Below are 20,751 nucleotides of genomic sequence, written 5' to 3' on the forward strand. Positions count from 1 at the left end.
CCTACCTCCCACTGTTGGTTTTCATTGTTATTTTCCATTTCCTCTTCCTGTAATGCTTTGGCGAGGATGTTTTGAAGAGATGGTTTTCTAGCTGCGAATTCTTTAAACTTTTGTTTATCGTGGAAGGTTTTAATTTCATCCTCCATCCTGAAGCTTAATTTCGCTGGATACACAATTCTTGGTTGGAACCCATTTTCTTTCAGTGTTTGAAATATGTTATTCCAGGATCTTCTAGCTTTCAGAGTCTGTGTTGAAAGATCAGCTGTTATCCTGATTGGCTTACCCCTAAATGTAATCTGCTTCCTTTCTCTTGTAGCTTTTAAAATTCTCTCCTTATTCTGTATGTTGGGCATCTTCATTATAATGTGTCTAGGTGTGGATCTCTTATGATTTTGCACATTCGGCGTCCTGTAGGCTTCTAGGATTTGGGATTCTGTCTCATTCTTCAAGTCTGGGAAGTTTTCTTGTATTATTTCATTAAATAGACTTCTCATTCCTTTGGTTTGGAGCTCTGTACCTTCCTGTATCCCAATGACTCTTAAGTTTGGTCTCTTAATGTTATCCCATATTTCTTGGATGTTCTGCTCATGGTTTCTTAACAGTCTTGCTGAGCTGTCTATGTTCTTTTCCAGTTGAAATACTTTGTCTTCATTGTCTGATGTTCTATCTTCTAAGTGTTCTACTCTGCTGGTAGTATTCTCCATTGAGTTTTTAAGTTGGTTTATTGCTTCCTGCATTTCTAGGATTTCTGTTTGTTTGTTTTTTATAACCTTTATCTCCCTGTATAGTTGATCCTTTGCTTCCTGGATTTGTTTGCGTAATTCGTTGTCGAAGTGATCTTTCATTGTCTGATTTTGCTGTTTAATGTCTTCCTTGATACTCCAGATCATCTGAAGTATGTATATCCTGAATTCTTTATCTGACATTCCATCTGCTGCAGCTGTTACGTCTTCTAAAGTTGCGTTGACCTGCATTGCTTGTGGTCCTTTCTTTCCTTGTCTTTTCATACTGCTTGCGTATCTTTCCTGCAGGTGCGGGCGGCGGCTCTGCTCTCTCCTTATTCCAATTGGGGTGTCGTGGCTACCACGCCGGCAGGTCACTGGGCCTGTTCTGGGAGCTGGCGGCGGCTCTGTTCTGCCCCTACATCAATTGGGGTGACGAGTGTACCACGCCGGCAGGCCACCGGGCCTGATCCGCCGGTCAGTTGCAGGTTTGCCTACCCTGCAGGCGCGGGAGGCAGCTCTACTCTGCCCCTACTCCAAATGGGGTGACGTGTCTGTCGTACCGGCAGGCCACTGGGCCTGTCCCGCTGGTCGGTCACAGATCTGCCCACCTTTCGGGCACGGGTGGAGGCTTTGCTCTGCCCCTACTCCAATTGGGGTGTCGTGACTACCCCGCCTGCAGGACGCTGGGCCTGTTCCTGGCACGGGCGGCGACTCTGCTCTGCCACTACTCCAATTAGGGTGGTGTTTGTACCACGCCGGCAGGCTCCTGGGCCTGATCCGCCGGTCTGTTGTAGGTCTGCCTACCTTGGAGGCGCGGGCGGTGGATCTGCCCTGCCCCTCCTACCACGCCTGAGGACCCCTGGGCCTGATCTGCAGGTTGATCACTGGTCTGCTCACCCTGCGGGCACAGGTGGCGGTTCCTCTCCGCCCCCACTCCAATTGGGGTCACGTGACCACCACACCAGCAGGGCCTAATCCGGGCGTGGGAAAAGGATCTCCTCTGCCCCTACTCCAGTTGGGGTGATGTGTGTACCACACTGGCAGGCCACTGGGCCTGACCCGCCAGGCTGTCACAGGTCTGTTTACCTTGCAAGCGCAAACGGCGGCTCTGCCCTGCCCCTCCTACCACGCCCATGTACCACTGGGTCGCGGGTCTGCCCACCTTGCGGGTGCGGGTGGCGGCTCCTTTTAGTTGTATTTAAATTTCATGAATTTATTCTATTTATTTCATGTGACACAATTTTAATTATATATTCCTTCAACTCCATGAGCTCTCCATCTCCTGCCCCCATATCCTACAACTTGTATGTCCTCCTCATATGTGGAAGATTTACATATGAAATTAACTTACCCTTTTGTTTGATTTTACTTGAACATTTTACTTTACTTTTCTCAGTTTTTAATCTCTATTAGATAGTTGGTGGTCTGTTCCTTTATAAAGGTATTCATCCCCTTATTATGCTCATTGCCATTGTTTGCACAGCAGTTAAAATTAAGGAAATAGAGTACTTCTACATGCAGCCACTAAGTAGCCACTGGGTTGTGTGTTTCTCACCCAAGCAAGCCCCAGCTCTTACCCATAGGCCTCTCTGGGTAGCAGTCATTACTTTGGCTAATCAGCTCCCACCTGGATGGCTCTTTGACTTATGGTTTTAGTCACTGGTGGATGCAATTCTATTTCATGGGTACACTGATATGCCCTCCCAAAACCTCAATTTAAAATAAAAATCATAGTTGTTATATGGAATGTAATACCCCAATGGACATGGTGGACATAACCTAAAAGTTGAATCATATAGAATGTCAAGTTTACAGTAAGATCTAGTATCTCTAGGACAAGAATATTAAGGTCTGTATGAGTGAATATTTTCTCTTGGTTCTCTTGGTGGGTGGATGCAAATGGACACATAGGTAGTAAATGTTGCTTGCTAAGAAGATTTAGCTAAATCATGTTTTGTGACTTTGGGCCATTACAAATGAGCACCAAATGCAGAAGAGAAGGTTTGGCTAACGGGGAGGGAACAATACAATCTCTTACACTTATTTCTGGCTTAAACATGACTTTTCCAAGGGAGAGAATTATTGCAGTTTATTGCCCAAAGTTCACACTGTCCTGAAAAATATTTAAAAGGTACTTTGAATATTGATTTCTGTGATTCCCTTTTTAATATGATTCCACATGATCAGTAGTTTTCTCTGGGGATTGGGACACTATTTTATGATATATCTACATCTTCATACCCCTCTCTTGCTCTATTATGTTTTTTTATAATTTAACATTTAGAGAACAATATAATTTCTTGATTTTTTTAAAGTTTCTGAAGGATATCTTATTCGGGGATGCAAGTATTAATAAGTATATATTTTATTTATTTAAAGTCAATAAATTTTCATTGAAGGAATTCCATATGTGATTCCTTCCACTGCCATCAAGTTTACTTCTGTTTCTCTGAAGCCTGAGTAATGATTTATCCTCAGGAGAGCTTTGCACATTTTTTTCTTTGAGCTTCTTTTCTCTCCACTTAAATTATGGACATACTTATGACAATTCAAATTTCCCACCTAGAATATTTGGGACATGTTACCAAAATGAGTATTTTAAGGCCATCTTGGATGTGTCATGTCAATATGAAAACTGTAGTACTAAATCAATATGTCTAAGATCTCCATTATATCTTCTGCTTTTTAATTTTAAAATCTTCAATCCTGGAACCAACTTTATGGTTATAAGTACCTCATTACTTTACACTGTCTTTGCATTATGATATTCCTTTTTTTTTTTTTTTTTTTTGGTTTGTTTTGGTTTTTTGTTTTGTTTTATTTGTGTGATACAGGGGATTGAACCCAGGGCCTCACACACATTAGGCAAGCACTCCACAACTGAGCTACATCCCTGTCCCAAAACATTTCTTCTTATCAAAACTCATTCTAAACAATGAGATGTGGGTTGTGGAAGAGGATTTAGTTTTTGCACATTTCTCTAAATCTTTATCCACAAGTTAAACAAAAAAATATACACAAGTAATCTAAGTGTATATTTCTTAATGTCCTTCCTATGAACTTAATTGGAAAATTAGAAACATTCAGATATTTGGTACTGAATTAGTCCAATCACGAGAAAATTAGTTTTATAGATATAGACATTTTAAAAATATATGCATATGTATGCTATTAACCAGACTTGCAGCCAGAAAATGACTAATTATAATGCTTCATTCTACTTTCTAGAACACCTAGTGAAGAACATTCAGCTTGCCAACTTGAAGAGTGAATCAACTCTACCTACAGCTAATTATACAGTACTTCTAATTCACCTCTTCTTCAGTGTATCATTTCCCCTCCCCCACAAATCCCACTTGCTTGTTTTCTTGCAAAGCTGCCAAGAAACTGTGAACAAATTTAATGTCTGAATAACTGATTGCTTGCTCAATGACCTTGAAAAATTACTTGCATCATTAAAAATTCATAGAAAATAAAGTTTTTGAGAATCCTGGCATATTCTGTCATATGGAACCTCCTATTATGCTACTGTACAATCTTGTGAACTTTAAAGATTCTCTCAAAGATGTTAACCTTGCTCTGGAAAACCAAAGGTGGTAACCTTGCTTTGGTTATCCAATTACATCAGACGTTTCTGATTTTTTTTTAAATAATATCACAGTTTTCTGCATGTAGAGTTAGCAAGAAACAGAAGAGACTAGTTGATTTTCCTAATTTCTGTGATTCTTCAGAATTCCTATTTCAAATGGCCACAAAATATCTAAAGTACTTCAATTATATTTTCAGTTAAGCTTCATGTAATATATAAACAGCAGTTTTAAAGTATGCAGTTCAGGACTATTCTGTATATTGACAGTGTTCTGCAACTACCACTTCTATTTACTTTCAAATATTTATCATCACCCAGGAAAACATCTCCCCAGCTTTTAAATAATCACTCCCCATTTCTGCCTCCTCCATTCCTCCGAGGGTCTCTGTGGACTTGCCTTTTGTCATATTTCAAATGTTTTCATTTGAAACATATGTATAAATTACAAATTCTGTGTATGCATATTAAATGCATAATCAATGCATATTGATTTAATTCCCCATTTTTCTTGGTTAAGAGACGTGGAAGAAAAGGATGTGAAATCCTAAGTTCTGGAAACTCTGACAGGATGGTGAAGTATCATCCAAAGCAGCCTTCTGATACCTCCCAGAGCAAGGATCATGTTGTATGATAATGATGTGCTCCTTGTCTTTCTTTAAGACCCTAATCACTGGTGGATGTGTTTCCCCTTTCACCCTTGTGCTTAGCACAGTGCCTTTATATATCTGGGTGCTTTGTGTTTGATGAAGGGAATGGAAAGGGGAGGAAAAAGAGAAGAAGAGCTCACTGATAATATTTGATCCTAAATTAATAGAGAAATGATTTTACTTTTTTCTTTCTTCATTCAATTTTCTTTCTTTATCCTTTCTAGCTTTTCCTGAAATTACTTTGAGAAATGGAAAATTGTTCCCAAGATATACTTTTGGAATTAAAATTGATCTTACTTAGTTTTATTGAACTTCATTAGCATATTAAGCAAGGAGGACATCTCATTGGTATTATTGTCTAACATGTAAAAGAACTACATTTAATGACAAGGGTGACACAATCTGATTTTGTTCTGCCTCTTTTCAGTCCCTAGGTATTCCTTCCTCTTATACAACCCTGTTTTTTGACCCACTCTCAGCCCCAGCCCCAGAGCAGTCTGGTGGTTTGGTCATTGAACATTTAGCCAGTGTTAGAATGGGACAACTACCATGAGTGCCTATGGAAAAGCCAGTGTAGTTTCTAATCTCTTCCTTCTTCCTGTATATTTCCCTAATGTTCAATTATTTTGCATGGCACAGTAAAAAAAAAAAAAAAAAAAAAAAAACTTTTGAAAACCTAATAACCTAATATCAACCTCATCCAATATCCTACTAAACAGCTTGCTTCTGGTACACGAAGTGCCTACCACAACGAGTAGTGAGCATTCACTTCAGCAATGGATAAGAAAAGGATTATTCTTTACCTTATTCTCTCTTTCTCTCCCCCACCCCTTTTCTCTTTCAGTCTCTCTGTTTTCTTTTCACTTTATGTTGGAAGATCATTCCACTAATGCTGGCAGATCTATGCAGTATGTGTGAAAAGCAATAAGAAATAACAGCCTTGTCCATAATTCTTTAAACTTCAGTGTCCACGAAGTCTCATTCTGTGTTACCTTAGGGAGACAATTCTGTCACAGGTGGGGCATTAGGAGTGTGTTTTAATCTTTTCCCAAGGCTCTATAAAGATGGTGCTACACGTTGGATTTGTAGGGACAAACAGGTCTTTGTTTTTACTGAATATCTAAGAAAATTGTTTTCTGCTCATTTTGTCTGTCCTCTGGGTAGCACATCACATTATCCTGTGTGGTAGTGTCTGCTGCTTCCTGCTCAGTGCCATTAACATACATCTGGGCCACCCTTTGTGTGGAACCATCCCCCGGTGAAAGCCTCAGTGGTCTGGGATGGAGAAAGACTGCAATTTACAGAGTCCATTATCACCTCTGGACGTGTAGAATGATAATGGAAGTGACAGAGGTGCAGCTGAAAATTGGCTCTTAATATTTTATGTGTTCGAGCAAAGAATTGGAAATCTCATGCTGCTCTTTAGGGAAAAATGAAGTATGTGGGATTTGCTTTTTCTATTGGAAAGTTATATGCAAAGGGTTGACTGCAGGGCTTCAGAGAAAGTATTACAGCATATTCATTTTGTGTTAACCAATACTTCTCACTAGAGGTTTAAAGGAAAAAAAAAAAAAACTCCTGTGTGAAAAATTGATATGTGAAAACAAGGTAAATCCAGCACTGAAGCAAAGTTTTAGAACAGACAGTTTAAAAATAATGTACCATATGGATTATCACTTTCTTTTAATTGACGTGCTATGTCTATGGAATCACACATACTTGCTTTAAAAAGATTATCTTCCAGTTTTTTTGGTTGTGTGTATGAGTTTTAATTTTACCACCAACATATTCTTTTCTGACTTGCAACTTAGAATAATGTTTCCAGAGCTGTAATTGCCACATTGATTTTGAAAACAAAAATTCACTCTTGGAGTTTTTTAAGTTTTTAAATATAATAGGGTAAGGGAGAAAACAAATGTAGCTTTCAAAATAGTTATATTAATAATTTAGCATTTATCTCAATGTTTTACAATGGCTATAATTGAACTAAAGAGATGCTTGTCAAAAGAACTCTGTCTTGAAAAATATAGTTGCTTTCTCTTTTGACTAAGATGTGAAATAATACAGTGCCCTTTTCCTAATAGTATTTTATTATTTTTCATCAATCTTATCTTAGACAAAATAGCAAGGTAATATTCTTTCTTAGTAATACAAGACTAAATATGATTCAAAGTGTAGCAAATGCTAAGGTCTGCCTGCATTTCCATAATGTATATTTATGACAGGAATTTCTAATTTACCTACTTTACTAAAGAGTAAACTTTAGTGACATTACTATATCACTGTTGTCTGATGATCAACATGTCTAGGTTTTACATTTGGAGCCATTTGGAGATGAAGGAATAAAACCAGTAGCTTCTCAATAGCTTCTCAGAAATGACAACCTCCTTTTCTCTCATATGTTTCCGTCAGTGTTTCTTTTCTGGAAATGAACACAACTTTACTAAGCTATGAGTAGGAAAAGTTTCCAGTTGCTATAGTGGACTTCAAACCTCATTTAAATCAGCAATGCCTGCCATTTGGAATAAATTCTCTGTATATCGGTTTATTTAGATGTGTCATTTGATTCATCTGCCACTTACAAGGTCAGAGTAACAAGACTTCTAAGTTGTGACTTCAAGAGAATTCTGAATATAAAAAACACCCTACCAGTGATACTCAACTAATTGCTCCTTAAATTATGTATTTCTCACATTTTTATGACACAAATATCATCCTTATATTATATGGAATCAATATTAATATCATTAGCTTTCATCACAGACATTTATTGACTCTCATGTGTCAAGCAAAATTTTAGGCACTTTTACATACATTCTCTGTACTCCATTAGTCTTTTAGGGCTTTGAAGCTTATGGCAAAATAGATAATTACCTTGGTCGTTGTTAGCCCCAAGCCTCACTAATTCCTGGAAATTGATAGAACCTTGATAAATATTTGAGGCGTTACTTTATTTATGTCAAGACATGATAACTAGAATAGCTATATACACATTTTAGTTCATCTCTTTCAAATAAGCATTTTAGAAAATAAAATATATACTATGTAGTTGAGTAGTTGACTATTTAGATTACTGTAGGGCATGCACTGTATAGCATGTAGAAGCACATGACAATACAAACTCATGGTTATTTAAATAACACTGTAAAAAATAGGTAAGTAAGAAATATATTTTTCTTACCAAGGGAAACAGAAATTGAGAAAGGAACCTAAAGGAATGTTACCACAAAGTCGTTTTTCACAGTGGGATTCAACAACATCAGATCATTAATACAAAACCGCCTTCTGGCTTAAATAATACCAAATCACCCACAATGATCAGGGGCAACACTCACACAGTAGAAAGGGTAGATTTATTATCTGTTCTGTCCAATTTAAATGTACGGAGGAAAGAAACAGATTCTTATAAAATCAAACTCTCCTTTCTGCTGGAAACAAACCAAAAGGAGTAAATAAAATGTAAATAGTTCAGGGTTGTTTGTGTCAGATGAAAGTAAGAGACTTGGGTATAAGCCAAGTTCTCCATTGTCATCTGAAGGCCTTGATGTAATGAAAGGCGTGTCTCCAGTGTTTGACAAACACTTCTGACTTTAAACACAATTAGAGCCTAGAATTTTCACTAGGATGATAAAATATAACTAAAAATTTCAATGACTTACTGTTTCCATAAATATCAGGTTAAAATTATTAATAAAGGCATTAGTATACATTTTATTTGACACCTTCACTAAAACAGTTTCTGTCCAGTGTTCATGTATGGATCTGTTCAATTACAGATTTGAAACACTGCAGAATATTGCATTTCACTCTTCATATATACTTCTTTCTAAGAACAGGAACCCCTTCCTTAGATGTCTTCACATTTCCACATGTCTATTGATGGCCTAAGGAGTTGGCATTCTTCTGGGAAACAGTTTCAAATGAGAAAAGAAAACAATTTCTATTATTTCATGAACAGGAAGAAACCAACTGGGTTCAGATGTGGATGATATATGCCACCATACACTGTGTACAGAATGTAAAAATTCACAGTTAAAAATGTAGAAATTTTGCTGGCCCAGGGCTAGGAGCCCGCGGAAACTGCTTCTCGGTCCGGATCCTGCTGAGAGCCGGTCAGGACTCACCCGTTGCTTTGGTTGCCCGGCAAGGGGAACGAAATGCTGCCATTCGCATAGGATACCAACATGGCAGAGATCTGATGTCATCAGAAAGCGGCGGAGGAGAGAACTTCATCAATACCAGTGGTGACAGAAACAGTTGGTCTCCTGGTAGGGGGGGTGAGGCACAGACACCCGAGTCTCCTCGATTTGTCGTCGAGCCAGAGGGGAGGAGCCGGGCCGCCGCCAGCGCCCGGAGCAGGCCCAGCGACTCGCCAGCGTGGTGACCACGTGACCCCAATTGGAGAGGGGGTGGAGCGGAGCCGCCACCCGCACCCACAAGGTGGGCAGACCCGCGAACCAGTGGTACATGGGCGTGGTAGGAGGGGCAGGGCAGAGCCGCCGCCCGCACTTGCAAGGTAAATAGACCTGTGACAGACTGGCGGGTCAGGCCCAGTGGCCTGCCAGCGTGGTACACACGTCACCCCAACTGGAGTAGGGGCAGAGCAGATCCTTCTCCCACGCCCGGATCAGGCCCTGCCGGTGTGGTGGCCACGTGACCCCAATTGGAGTGGGGATGGAGCGGAACCGCCACCCATGCCCGCAGGGTGAGCAGACCTGTGACCAACCTGCAGATCAGGCCCAGGGGTCCACAGGCATGGTAGGAGGGGCAGGGCAGATCCGCCACCTGTGCCTACAAGGTAGGCAGACCTACGACAGACCGGCGGACCAGGCTCAGGCCCAGGAGCCTGCCGGCGTGGTACACACACCACCCTAATTGGAGTAGGGGCAGAGCAGAGTCGCCGCCCATGCCAGGAACAGGCCCAGCGACCTGCAGGCGGGGTAGTCACAACACCCCAATTGGAGTAGGGGCAGAGCAGAGCCTCCACCCGTGCCCGAAAGGTGGGCAGATCTGTGACCGACCAGCGGGACAGGCCCAGTGGCCTGCCGGTACGACAGACACGTCACCCCATTTGGAGTAAGGGCAGAGTAGAGCCGCCTCCCGCGCCTGCAGGGTAGGCAAACCTGCAACCGACCGGCGGATCAGGCCCGGTGGCCTGCCAGCGTGGTACACTCGTCACCCCAATTGGAGTAGGGGCAGAACACAGCCGCCGCCAGCGCCCAGAACAGGCCCAGTGACCTGCCGGCGTGGTAGCCACGACACCCCAATTGGAATAAGGAGAGAGCAGAGCCGCCGCCCGCGCCTGCAGGAAAGAAACGCAAGCAGTATGAAAAGACAAGGAAAGAAAGGACCACAAGCAATGCAGGTCAACGCAACTTTAGAAGACGTAACAGCTGCAGCAGATGGAATGTCAGATAAAGAATTCAGGATATACATGCTTCAGATGATCTGGAGTATCAAGGAAGACATTAGACAGCAAAATCAGACAATGAAACAACACTTCGACAATGAATTACGCAAACAAATCCAGGAAGCAAAGATCAACTATACAGGGAGATAGAGGTTATAAAAAACAAACAAACAGAAATCCTAGAAATGCAGGAAGCAATAAACCAACTTAAAAACTCAATGGAGAATACTACCAGCAGAGTAGAACACTTAGAAGATAGAACATCAGACAATGAAGACAAAGTATTTCAACTGGAAAAGAACATAGACAGCTCAGCAAGATTGTTAAGAAACCATGAGCAGAACATCCAACAAATATGGGATAACATCAAGAGACCAAACTTAAGAGTCATTGGGATACAGGAAGGTACAGAGCTCCAAACCAAAGGAATGAGCAGTCTATTCAATGAAATAATACGAGAAAACTTCCCAGACTTGAAGAATGAGACAGAATCCCAAATCCTAGAAGCCTACAGGACGCCGAATGTGCAAAATCATAAGAGATCCACACCTAGACACATTATAATGAAGATGCCCAACATACAGAATAAGGAGAGAATTTTAAAAGCTACAAGAGAAAGGAAGCAGATTACATTTAGGGGTAAGCCAATCAGGATAACAGCTGATCTTTCAACACAGACTCTGAAAGCTAGAAGATCCTGGAATAACATATTTCAAACACTGAAAGAAAATGGGTTCCAACCAAGAATTGTGTATCCAGCGAAATTAAGCTTCAGGATGGAAGATGAAATTAAAACCTTCCACGATAAACAAAAGTTTAAAGAATTCGCAGCTAGAAAACAATCTCTTCAAAACATCCTCGCCAAAACATTACAGGAAGAGGAAATGGAAAATAACAATGAAAACCAACAGTGGGAGTTAGGACAGTAAAGGGGGGGGGGAAATAATCAAAGAGGAAAACAAACCATGTTTAGTAACAGAAATAAACAAATATGGCTGGAAGAACAACCCATATCTCAATAATAACCCTAAATGTTAATGGCTTAAACTCACCAATTAAGAGACACAGGCTAGTAGAATGGATCACAAAACAAGACCCAACAATATGCTGCCTACAGGAGACGCATTTGATAGGAAAAGACATACATATGCTGAAGGCGAAAGGTTGGGAAAAATCATATCACTCATATGGACTTCGGAAACAAGCAGGAGTGTCCATACTCATATCAAATAAAATAGATTTCAAGCCAAAGTTAATCAAAAGGGATAAAGAGGGACACTACATACTGCTTAAGGGAACCATACACCAACAAGACATAACAATCATAAATATTTATGCCCCAAACAATGGTGCAGCTATGTTCGCCAAACAAACTCTTCTCAAGTTCAAGAGTCTAATAGACCACCATACCATAATCATGGGAGACTTCAACACACCTCTCTCGCCACTGGACAGATCTTCCAAACAAAAGTTGAATAAGGAAACTATAGAACTCAATAACACAATTAATAATCTAGACTTAATTGACATATATAGAGTATACCACCCAACATCAAGCAGTTACACTTTTTTCTCAGCAGCACATGGATCCTTCTCAAAAATAGATCATATATTATGTCACAGGGCAACTCTTAGACAATATAAAGGAGTAGAGATAATACCATGCATCTTATCTGATCATAATGGAATGAAACTGAAAATCAACGATAAAAGAAGGAAGGAAAAAGCATACATCACTTGGAGAATGAACAATAGGTTACTGAATGATCAATGGGTTATAGAAGACATCAAGGAGGAAATTAAAAAATTCTTAGAGATAAATGAAAACACAGACACAACATATCGGAATCTATGGGACACATTGAAAGCAGTTCTAAGAGGAAAATTCATTGCTTGGAGTTCATTCCTTAAAAAAAGAAAAAACCAACAAATAAATGATCTCATACTTCATCTCAAAATCCTTGAAAAAGAAGAGCAAAACAACAGCAAAAGAAGTAGAAGGCAAGAAATAATTAAAATCAGAGCTGAAATTAATGAAATCGAAACAAAAGAAACAATTGAAAAAATTGACAAAACTAAAAGTTGGTTCTTTTAAAAAATAAACAAAATCGACAGACCCTTAGCCATGCTAGCGAAGAGAAGAAGAGAGAGAACTCAAATTACTAGCATACGGGATGAAAAAGGCAATATCACAACAGACACTTCAGAAATACAGAAGATAATCAAAAACTATTTTGAATCCTTATACTCCAATAAATTAGAAGATAGTGAAGGTATAGATAAATTTCTTAAGTCATATGATCTGCCCAGATTGAGTCAGGAGGATATAGACAACCTAAACAGACCAATATCAATTGAGGAAATAGAAGAAACCATAAAAAGAATACCAACTAAGAAAAGCCCAGGACCGGATGGGTATACAGCAGAATTTTACAAAACCTTTAAAGAAGAACTAATACCAATACTTTTCAAGCTACTTCAGGAAATAGAAAAAGAGGGAGAACTTCCAAATTCATTCTATGAGGCCAACATCACCCTGATACCTAAACCAGACAAAGACACTTCAAAGAAAGAAAACTACAGACCAATATCTCTAATGAACCTAGATGCAAAAATCCTCAATAAAATTCTGGCGAATCGGATACAAAAACATATCAAAAAAATTGTGCACCATGATCAAGTAGGATTCATCCCTGGGATGCAAGGCTGGTTCAATATACGGAAATCAATAAATGTTATTCACCACATCAATAGACTTAAAAATAAGAACCATATGATCATCTCGATACATGCGGAAAAAGCATTCGACAAAGTACAGCATCCCTTTATGTTCAAAACTCTAGAAAAACTAGGGATAACAGGAACATACCTCAATATTGTAAAAGCAATCTATGCTAAGCCTCAGTCTAGCATCATTCTGAATGGAGAAAAACTGAAGGCATTCCCTCTAAAATCTGGAACAAGACAGGGATGCCCTCTCTCTCCACTTCTGTTCAACATAGTTCTCGAAACACTGGCCAGAGCAATTAGACAGATGAAAGAAATTAAAGGCATAAAAATAGGAAAAGAAGAACTTAAATTATCACTATTTGCAGATGATATGATTCTATACCTAGCAGACCCAAAAGGCTCTACAAAGAAACTATTAGAGCTAATAAATGAATTCAGTAAAGTAGCAGGATATAAAATCAACACACATAAATCAAAGGCATTCCTGTATATCAGTGACAAATCCTCTGAAATGGAAATGAGGACAACCACTCCATTCACAATATCTTCAAAAAAATTAAAATACTTGGGAATCAACCTAACAAAAGAGGTGAAAGACTTATACAATGAAAACTACAGAACCCTAAAGAGAGAAATAGAAGAAGATCTTAGACGATGGAAAAATATACCCTGTTCATGGATAGGCAGAACTAACATCATCAAAATGGCGATATTACCAAAAGTTCTCTATAGGTTTAATGCAATGCCAATCAAAATCCCAACGGCATTTCTTGTAGAAATAGAGAAAGCAATCATGAAATTCATATGGAAAAATAAAAGACCCAGAATAGTAAAAACAATGCTAAGCAGGAAGTGTGAATCAGGCGGTATAGCGATACCAGACTTCAAACTATACTACAGAGCAATAGTAACAAAAACAGCATGGTACTGGTACCAAAACAGGCGGGTGGACCAATGGTACAGAATAGAGGACACAGAAACCAATCCACAAAACTACAACTTTCTTATATTTGATAAAGGGGCTAAAAGCATGCAATGGAGGAAGGATAGCATCTTCAACAAATGGTGCTGGGAAAACTGGAAATCCATATGCAACAAAATGAAACTGAATCCCTTTCTCTCGCCATGCACAAAAGTGAATTCAAAATGGATCAAGGAGCTTGATATCAAATCAGAGACACGCCGTCTGACAGAAGAAAAAGTTGGCTACGATCTACATACTGTGGGGTCAGGCTCCAAATTCCTCAATAGGACACCCATAGCACAAAAGTTAATAACTAGAATCAACAAATGGGACTTACTCAAACTAAAAAGTTTTTTCTCAGCAAAAGAAACAATAAGAGAGGTAAATAGGGAGCCTACATCCTGGGAACAAATCTTTACTCCTCACATTTCAGATAGAGCCCTAATATCCAGAGTATACAAAGAACTCAAAAAATTAGACAATAAAATAACAACCCAATCAACAAATGGGCCAAGGACCTGAACAGACACTTCTCAGAGGAGGACATACAATCAATAAATAAGTACATGAAAAAATGCTCACCATCTCTAGCAGTCAGAGAAATGCAAATCAAAACCACCCTAAGATACCATCTCACTCCAGTAAGATTGGCAGCCATTAAGAAGTCAAACAACAACAAGTGCTGGCGAGGATGTGGGGAAAAGGGTACACTTGTACATTGCTGGTGGGACTGCAGATTGGTGCAGCCAATTTGGAAAGCAGTATAGAGATTTCTTGGAAAGCTGGGAATGGAGCCACCATTTGACCCATCTATTCCCCTTCTTGGTCTATTCCCTAAAGACCTAAAAAGAGCATGCTACAGGGACACTGCTACATCGATGTTAATAGCAGCACAATTCACAATAGCAAGACTGTGGAACCAACCTAGATGCCCTTCAATAGACGAATGGATAAAAAAAATGTGGCATTTATACACAATGGAGTATTACTCTGCATTAAAAAATGACAAAATCATAGAATTTGCAGGGAAATGGATGGCATTAGAGCAGATTATGCTAAGTGAAGCTAGCCAATCCCTAAAAAACAAATGCCAAATGTCTTCTTTGATATAAGGAGAGTAACTAAGATCAGAGTAGGGACGAAGAGCAGGTTAAGAAGATTAGCATTTAACAGGGATGAGAGGTGGGAGGGAAAGGGAGAGAGAAGGGAAATAGCATGGAAATGGAAGGAGACCCTCAGGGTTATACAGTGGAGGGGGTAGAGAGAGAGGAGGGGAGGGGAGGGGAGAGGTGGGGAGGGGGGAGGGTGGAGGATGGGAAAGGCAGCGGAGCACAACAGACACTAGTATGGCAGTATGTAAATCAATGGATGTGTAACTGATGTGATTCTGCAATCTGTGTATGGGGTGAAGGTGGGAGTTCATAACCCACTTGAATCAAAGTGTGGAATATGATATGTCAAGAAATTTGTAATGTTTTGAACAACCAACAATAAAAAATTTAAAAAAAAATAAAAGAAGAATGAAGAGAGGTGAAATTAGACGGACATTATTACCCTATATACATGTATGATGACACTATCGTGTGACTCTGCACCATATACAGCTAGAGAAGGAAGATGTGCTCCATTTGTGTACAATGTGTCATGTATAACTAATTAGAACAAATAAAAAGAAAGAATGAAGACAATAATGTGTGTATATACTGAACATATAAAACATTATATATGTATTGTGCATATAAAACATACATATATAATACCTCTCTCTGTATGTATATGATATTATTTTCTCAGTATTATAAAAAAATGTAGAAATTTTCTCACTTACATATCTCATATAATTAAAAGTGAAGTGTTTGATCCAAAAGTGTCAGTAATTATCTTTAAATGGTCTGGTTTTCCGAAAGACCTGGAGATCTGTTCTTGATAACAAGGTGACAGTCCTCTCTTTGCTTTGGGGTATCTAAAACATAAATAGAATTTGAGAGAGAGACACTGTATTGAGTTGAGGGCTTAGTTTGCTGCTTAGAAGTGGGCCACTGTGAATTTTTCTGTTGTTTCTAAATGTAGATAGGCCCTCTGAGTCTTGCCAGTCTTGAACAAAGTATCAATAAAGTGTATTTTTTTTACATAATTTGATTTTGTTTAGTAGGAGTAAGATTGTACAAATAGCAGTGAGAACTGGGAGGTGGTAGGAGGAAAGGAAACAATGGATATTGGACCTCATCTGGCCTGTCCATGAATCAAATGTCCTCATAACATTAGAAGAGTCTACCTACATTGAGGATTCTCCCCAGCCTGACTCCCGCAGGGGGCCATCTTAGAACAGTAGGAAACTAGTTAAGTTAGGCAGAAATCACATGAAAACAATTGAAGTATCCAAATATAATGAATCATAAAATGATATTAAATGTTCATCTCAAAACATAGTATATCTGTTACTGGTTGCTTTTCTGTACAAAAATATATTTTCCAGGTGCTATAACATTAGCATATACTTTCATGTTAAAAATCTACAGACCTTATTGGTAGTTGTAATTTGATTTATCAAAGGAAAATATGTAGAAAATGCCATCACTTTATATGTTCGCACAGAACAGAACATTATGAAAACTTGTAACTTGTCTTCATTCATTGCCAACATTTTCGCTCAGCCCCATCCTGAGTTAGAGCAGCTCTGTGTACGTATGTCAGGAAATCCAGGCCAGAAAAGCAGATATAGTTTTGTTTTTTGTTTTCTGGGGTTTTGTTTGTTTGTTTGTTTGTTTGTTTACCTTTTTGTCTTTCTTTAAATTGTTTCATTTAATTTTTTCAAATTCCATACCATCAATGGAATTTGAGATGTATATCATATACATATAATTTGATCCTTGAAATCATCCTAAATGGTAGAAAATATGGATCATATTGTTATTTAACTTTCTTAGATGAGGAAGCTGAGAACAAGCTAGGATATATGGTTTTGTACCCCATGGTGAGATCTTTGAATGTTGCTTATGGGGATAGACCGTCTTTTGTTCTACCCACAGAAGTGAAAACCCAGTTTCTATTAATCAGGTTTGGGTCCATCTCTCTCATTCTCTGTCTTTTTTATGAGTGAACAGAAGGTAGCAGAAATCACACTCTCAACTGGACATTAACTAGAAAAGCATTGGCAGGGAAATGGTTGTTCCCACTGCAGGCAAAGCCCTTCTTACTGATTCTGTGACAGATTTCTCCATCCTACTCTGCCAGCCCCAATCCCTTCTTCCTGGAAGAAAATCCCTTTTCTTACAGTTCCTTTTCCTCTGTTATCATATTCTTCACAGCCTGCTTGTGGATACTTAATAAAATGTTTCTCTCATTGTGTCTCAATGAATCTAGAATTAGATAAGCTTGAATTTTAATTCTCAAACTGCCACTTTAACTAGCTATGTGTATCCTTGGGCAAGTTGTATTATTTTTTCTAATATAGCTTTTCATGTCTGGAAATAAAAGCACTTACCTGCTAGTCTAAAACATGTATGTTTTAGAAGTCTAAAACATGTATGTGTGGTACAGATTAAGTGCTCAAAAAATTGGAGTTATTATTTTGGTTTTGTGTGTTTCACTAGTTTAATCCAAATATTCATTTTTCCTATGAATCTAGCATAGTAATTGGATATTGAATTTGGTTTTGTAGTAGTATCTAAATCTATATCTAATCTCCAAGTGTTCGACTATTATTTCACAAAATTCAGATCTAAGCAAATGTATTTAGAGAAAAGACAACATTATAAATATGCTAGAAAAGAACTCTATCTTGATTGCATGGCCTGAGATATTACGAATATGTCAGAAATAATTTTTATATATAGTCAACCTTATTTAGGACAAACAGAGGAAAGAATGTAAGCACAGATAATGGCAATGATACTGGGCTGTGAAGAGGGAATAATAGAGAGAAACAGTAAAGACCATCTATGGATAGCCAAGATATGACAGACACTAGACATTCAATGCTCCACCACCAGATAATCACAGAAAATGAGCTGGTGTTTTAAATTGGAGCTATAATTTACATTGAGTAAAATATACCTTTTTAGTGTACAGTTCTGAGTTTTGAAATACATTCAGTTGTATGACTCGGCAATTGTGTAAACAAAACAATCTGCCACATTTTTGGTTTGTATGTGTGTGTGTGTGTGTGTGTGTGTGTGTGTGTGTGTGTTTGGTACGAAAGATTAAACCCAGGGGTGCTTAGGCACTGAGCCACATTCCCAGCCCATTTTATTTTATTTTATTTTATTTTATTTTGAGACAGGGCTTTCTAAATTGTTTAAGGCCTCTCTAAGATGCTGAGACTGGCTTTGAACTTGTGATCCTTCTGCCTCAGCCTCCCAAGCCACTGAGATTACAGGTGTGCCCTATCATGGGTGGTCAATCTGCCTCTTTCACTGTCTGCATGCCATTTGCCCATTGGCCTCATTAGAGTGTGTTTTCATGTCCACTGTCAGTCCCTACCCCTGCTCCCATTTACTTTTTCCTTTTCCTACAGATTCTCTTTCCCAAAATGTCATATAACTGTAACCACATAGCATGGATCCTTTTTCTCTGGTTTCTTTCATTTACAGCCATTGAGATTCAGCTGTGTTTCACATGTGTCCATAGATAATTCCTTCTCATTCCTTTGCATGGCTGTTCTATGGTTTGTTTATCCATCTACAAGTTGAAGGGCATTTGAGTTGATTATAGCTTTCAATAGTTATCAATAAATCCAAAATAAGCATTTTTGTTCACACAGGCTTTGTGTGAACATAAGTTTTCATTTCTTTGGGGTAAATAGGAATGGAATTTCAGGTCATATGGTGTTTTGTACTATTTCTTGGAGGGATTTTATTAAAGAGAAACAGGTTTTCTCACACTGAATTTTTAATTGAATAGTTCTAGATTTACCCTGACTTAATAATATTAAGTATCATGTAAGATTTTCCTAAGTAGTCATCATTATAAGCACGGCTTATTGAGAACTGAGTAATTACTCTAAGAATCTGTATTCTTATTCTAAATGGTCCTTCAGAATGTATCATCATACAGAGTGCTAATTTTTCCTAAAAGGATTCACACAACTGTTTTTGAATTCTTCTATTTTATTGATTTGGTCTTTTCCTTCTGTCTTTACAACGTGCTTTCAGTTTGTCCTCTGGTCACTTGCTGTGCTGTCATCTTTATTCTTTATTTGTAGCAGATTAAATAACTTGTAGATGTTCTGAATGATGGCCTGTTCCTTTTAGGCACTCTCTTGAAAAGAAAAGTGCCCTTCTTTCACCTTAGGTGTTTTATAAAATCTACTTTTAGGAAAAAGCACTTCCTTCTGTTATTGGGCAGCTAATCTAGCGACCCTGCCGAGATTCCCTTTGATCAGATTTAGCTGCCCATCCACATAAGAAATCAGCAAACGAGGCATAAAGCAAAAATGAATTTAATACTGTTTGATCAAAATGGGGAGAAGCAGGTGGATTGGGTTGTTTGTTTCTTCATCAGTCCTACAAAAGTGATTACAATTTATAGAAACAAAATCCAGGAGATATACATATGTAGATTTAGCTAGGCCGTGCTAGCTAGAGAATGTGTCACAGTTCAGCTTGCTTGGAGTCCCCTTACAGAGGGTAGTTTTTAGTTTCCATTGTCAGCTTGAAGAAGTTCTGGAGATAAAACAATTCAGAGCTTTGCATTCCAAGAGGATTCCCTGACACTTCTTTGCAGGTTCTTGTTATCTTCCAGAATCTTGCTAAGTAACTTGAAGAAGTTACTTGATAAGTGACTTCTGGTTACTTTTCTATCTTGATAATAACAAGGAGTCACATCCCAGGCTTCCCCTCTCCTCCACTCCAGTGGTGAACACCTGTCCTCTCCTGTTTAGCTTATGACTGTCTTCTTCAAGAATGTATCTCAATGATTTCAATTGACCATGATTTCTGGGACTCACATTGCTCAGAAAACTCATTCATTGCTTTATCACATACTCACCATTTTACAGTAATGTTAGGTTTTATCTTGGCAACAAAATAGTGAAAAACTTACTCCTTCTTCCTCAAAATGCTTCCTTTCATCTTATATTGTGGCTAAACCTATACATACTTATGGATTGACTGCTTGATTAGATTGCATAGGCAACATTACTAACAGAGTCATTATCTTACAAATTCAGTATGTTCCATGTTGCTGATTCTATCCACAAGGTGAAAAAGAAAAAAAAAAGAAGGAAGGTAGGAAAGAATTATGAGGGAAAGAAAGAGGGAGGGAGGCAAGCAGAACACCCCTATGGTTTTTTTTTTTTTTTTTTTTTTTTTTTTTTTCTGATACTATCAAAGGGCAATAGAAGAAAACACCAAATAAAATCCAGCTTTGGTGGAACAGAGACCTAATTACATTCTGCTCCACTTGCCTCATTTTTTGCAGTTATTCCTAAAAGGAAAAAAAATGCATTCCTTGAATTAATGTATCTAAAAAAGAGGAGAGATGAAATTAAGGAGAAAAAGCTAAGAATGAAAATGATATATACTTGCAAGAGGGAAAAAAGTAAACTGTGGTGTTTTAATTTACCGAGCATATTTGATATGTGAATTGTCTTACACCCTCTCCTTTGCAGAAAATAGAAGAGCAAAATGCGACTAATAATGAAAATAAGTTGAGTGAGGTGACAGCTTTGTCATTTTTTTAATTGG

The 20,751-nt window shown here is 38.5% G+C and overlaps 1 protein-coding gene and 1 non-coding gene across 2 annotated transcripts in view; one reads left to right on the forward strand and one right to left on the reverse strand.

Moving 5' to 3' along the window:
- Unc5c (unc-5 netrin receptor C) overlaps positions 1 to 20,751 on the forward strand; it is a 356,375-nt gene that overhangs the window by 90,156 nt on the left and 245,468 nt on the right. The gene's annotated exons all lie outside the window — the stretch shown is intronic.
- Positions 3,618 to 3,749, reverse strand: LOC114085630 (small nucleolar RNA SNORA40). Its single transcript, XR_003581517.2, has one exon. It is a non-coding gene; the product is annotated as a small nucleolar RNA SNORA40 (small nucleolar RNA).

Source organism: Marmota flaviventris, chromosome 7 (genome assembly GCF_047511675.1).
Source record: "Marmota flaviventris isolate mMarFla1 chromosome 7, mMarFla1.hap1, whole genome shotgun sequence".
Classification (NCBI taxonomy): Eukaryota; Metazoa; Chordata; class Mammalia; order Rodentia; family Sciuridae; genus Marmota; species Marmota flaviventris.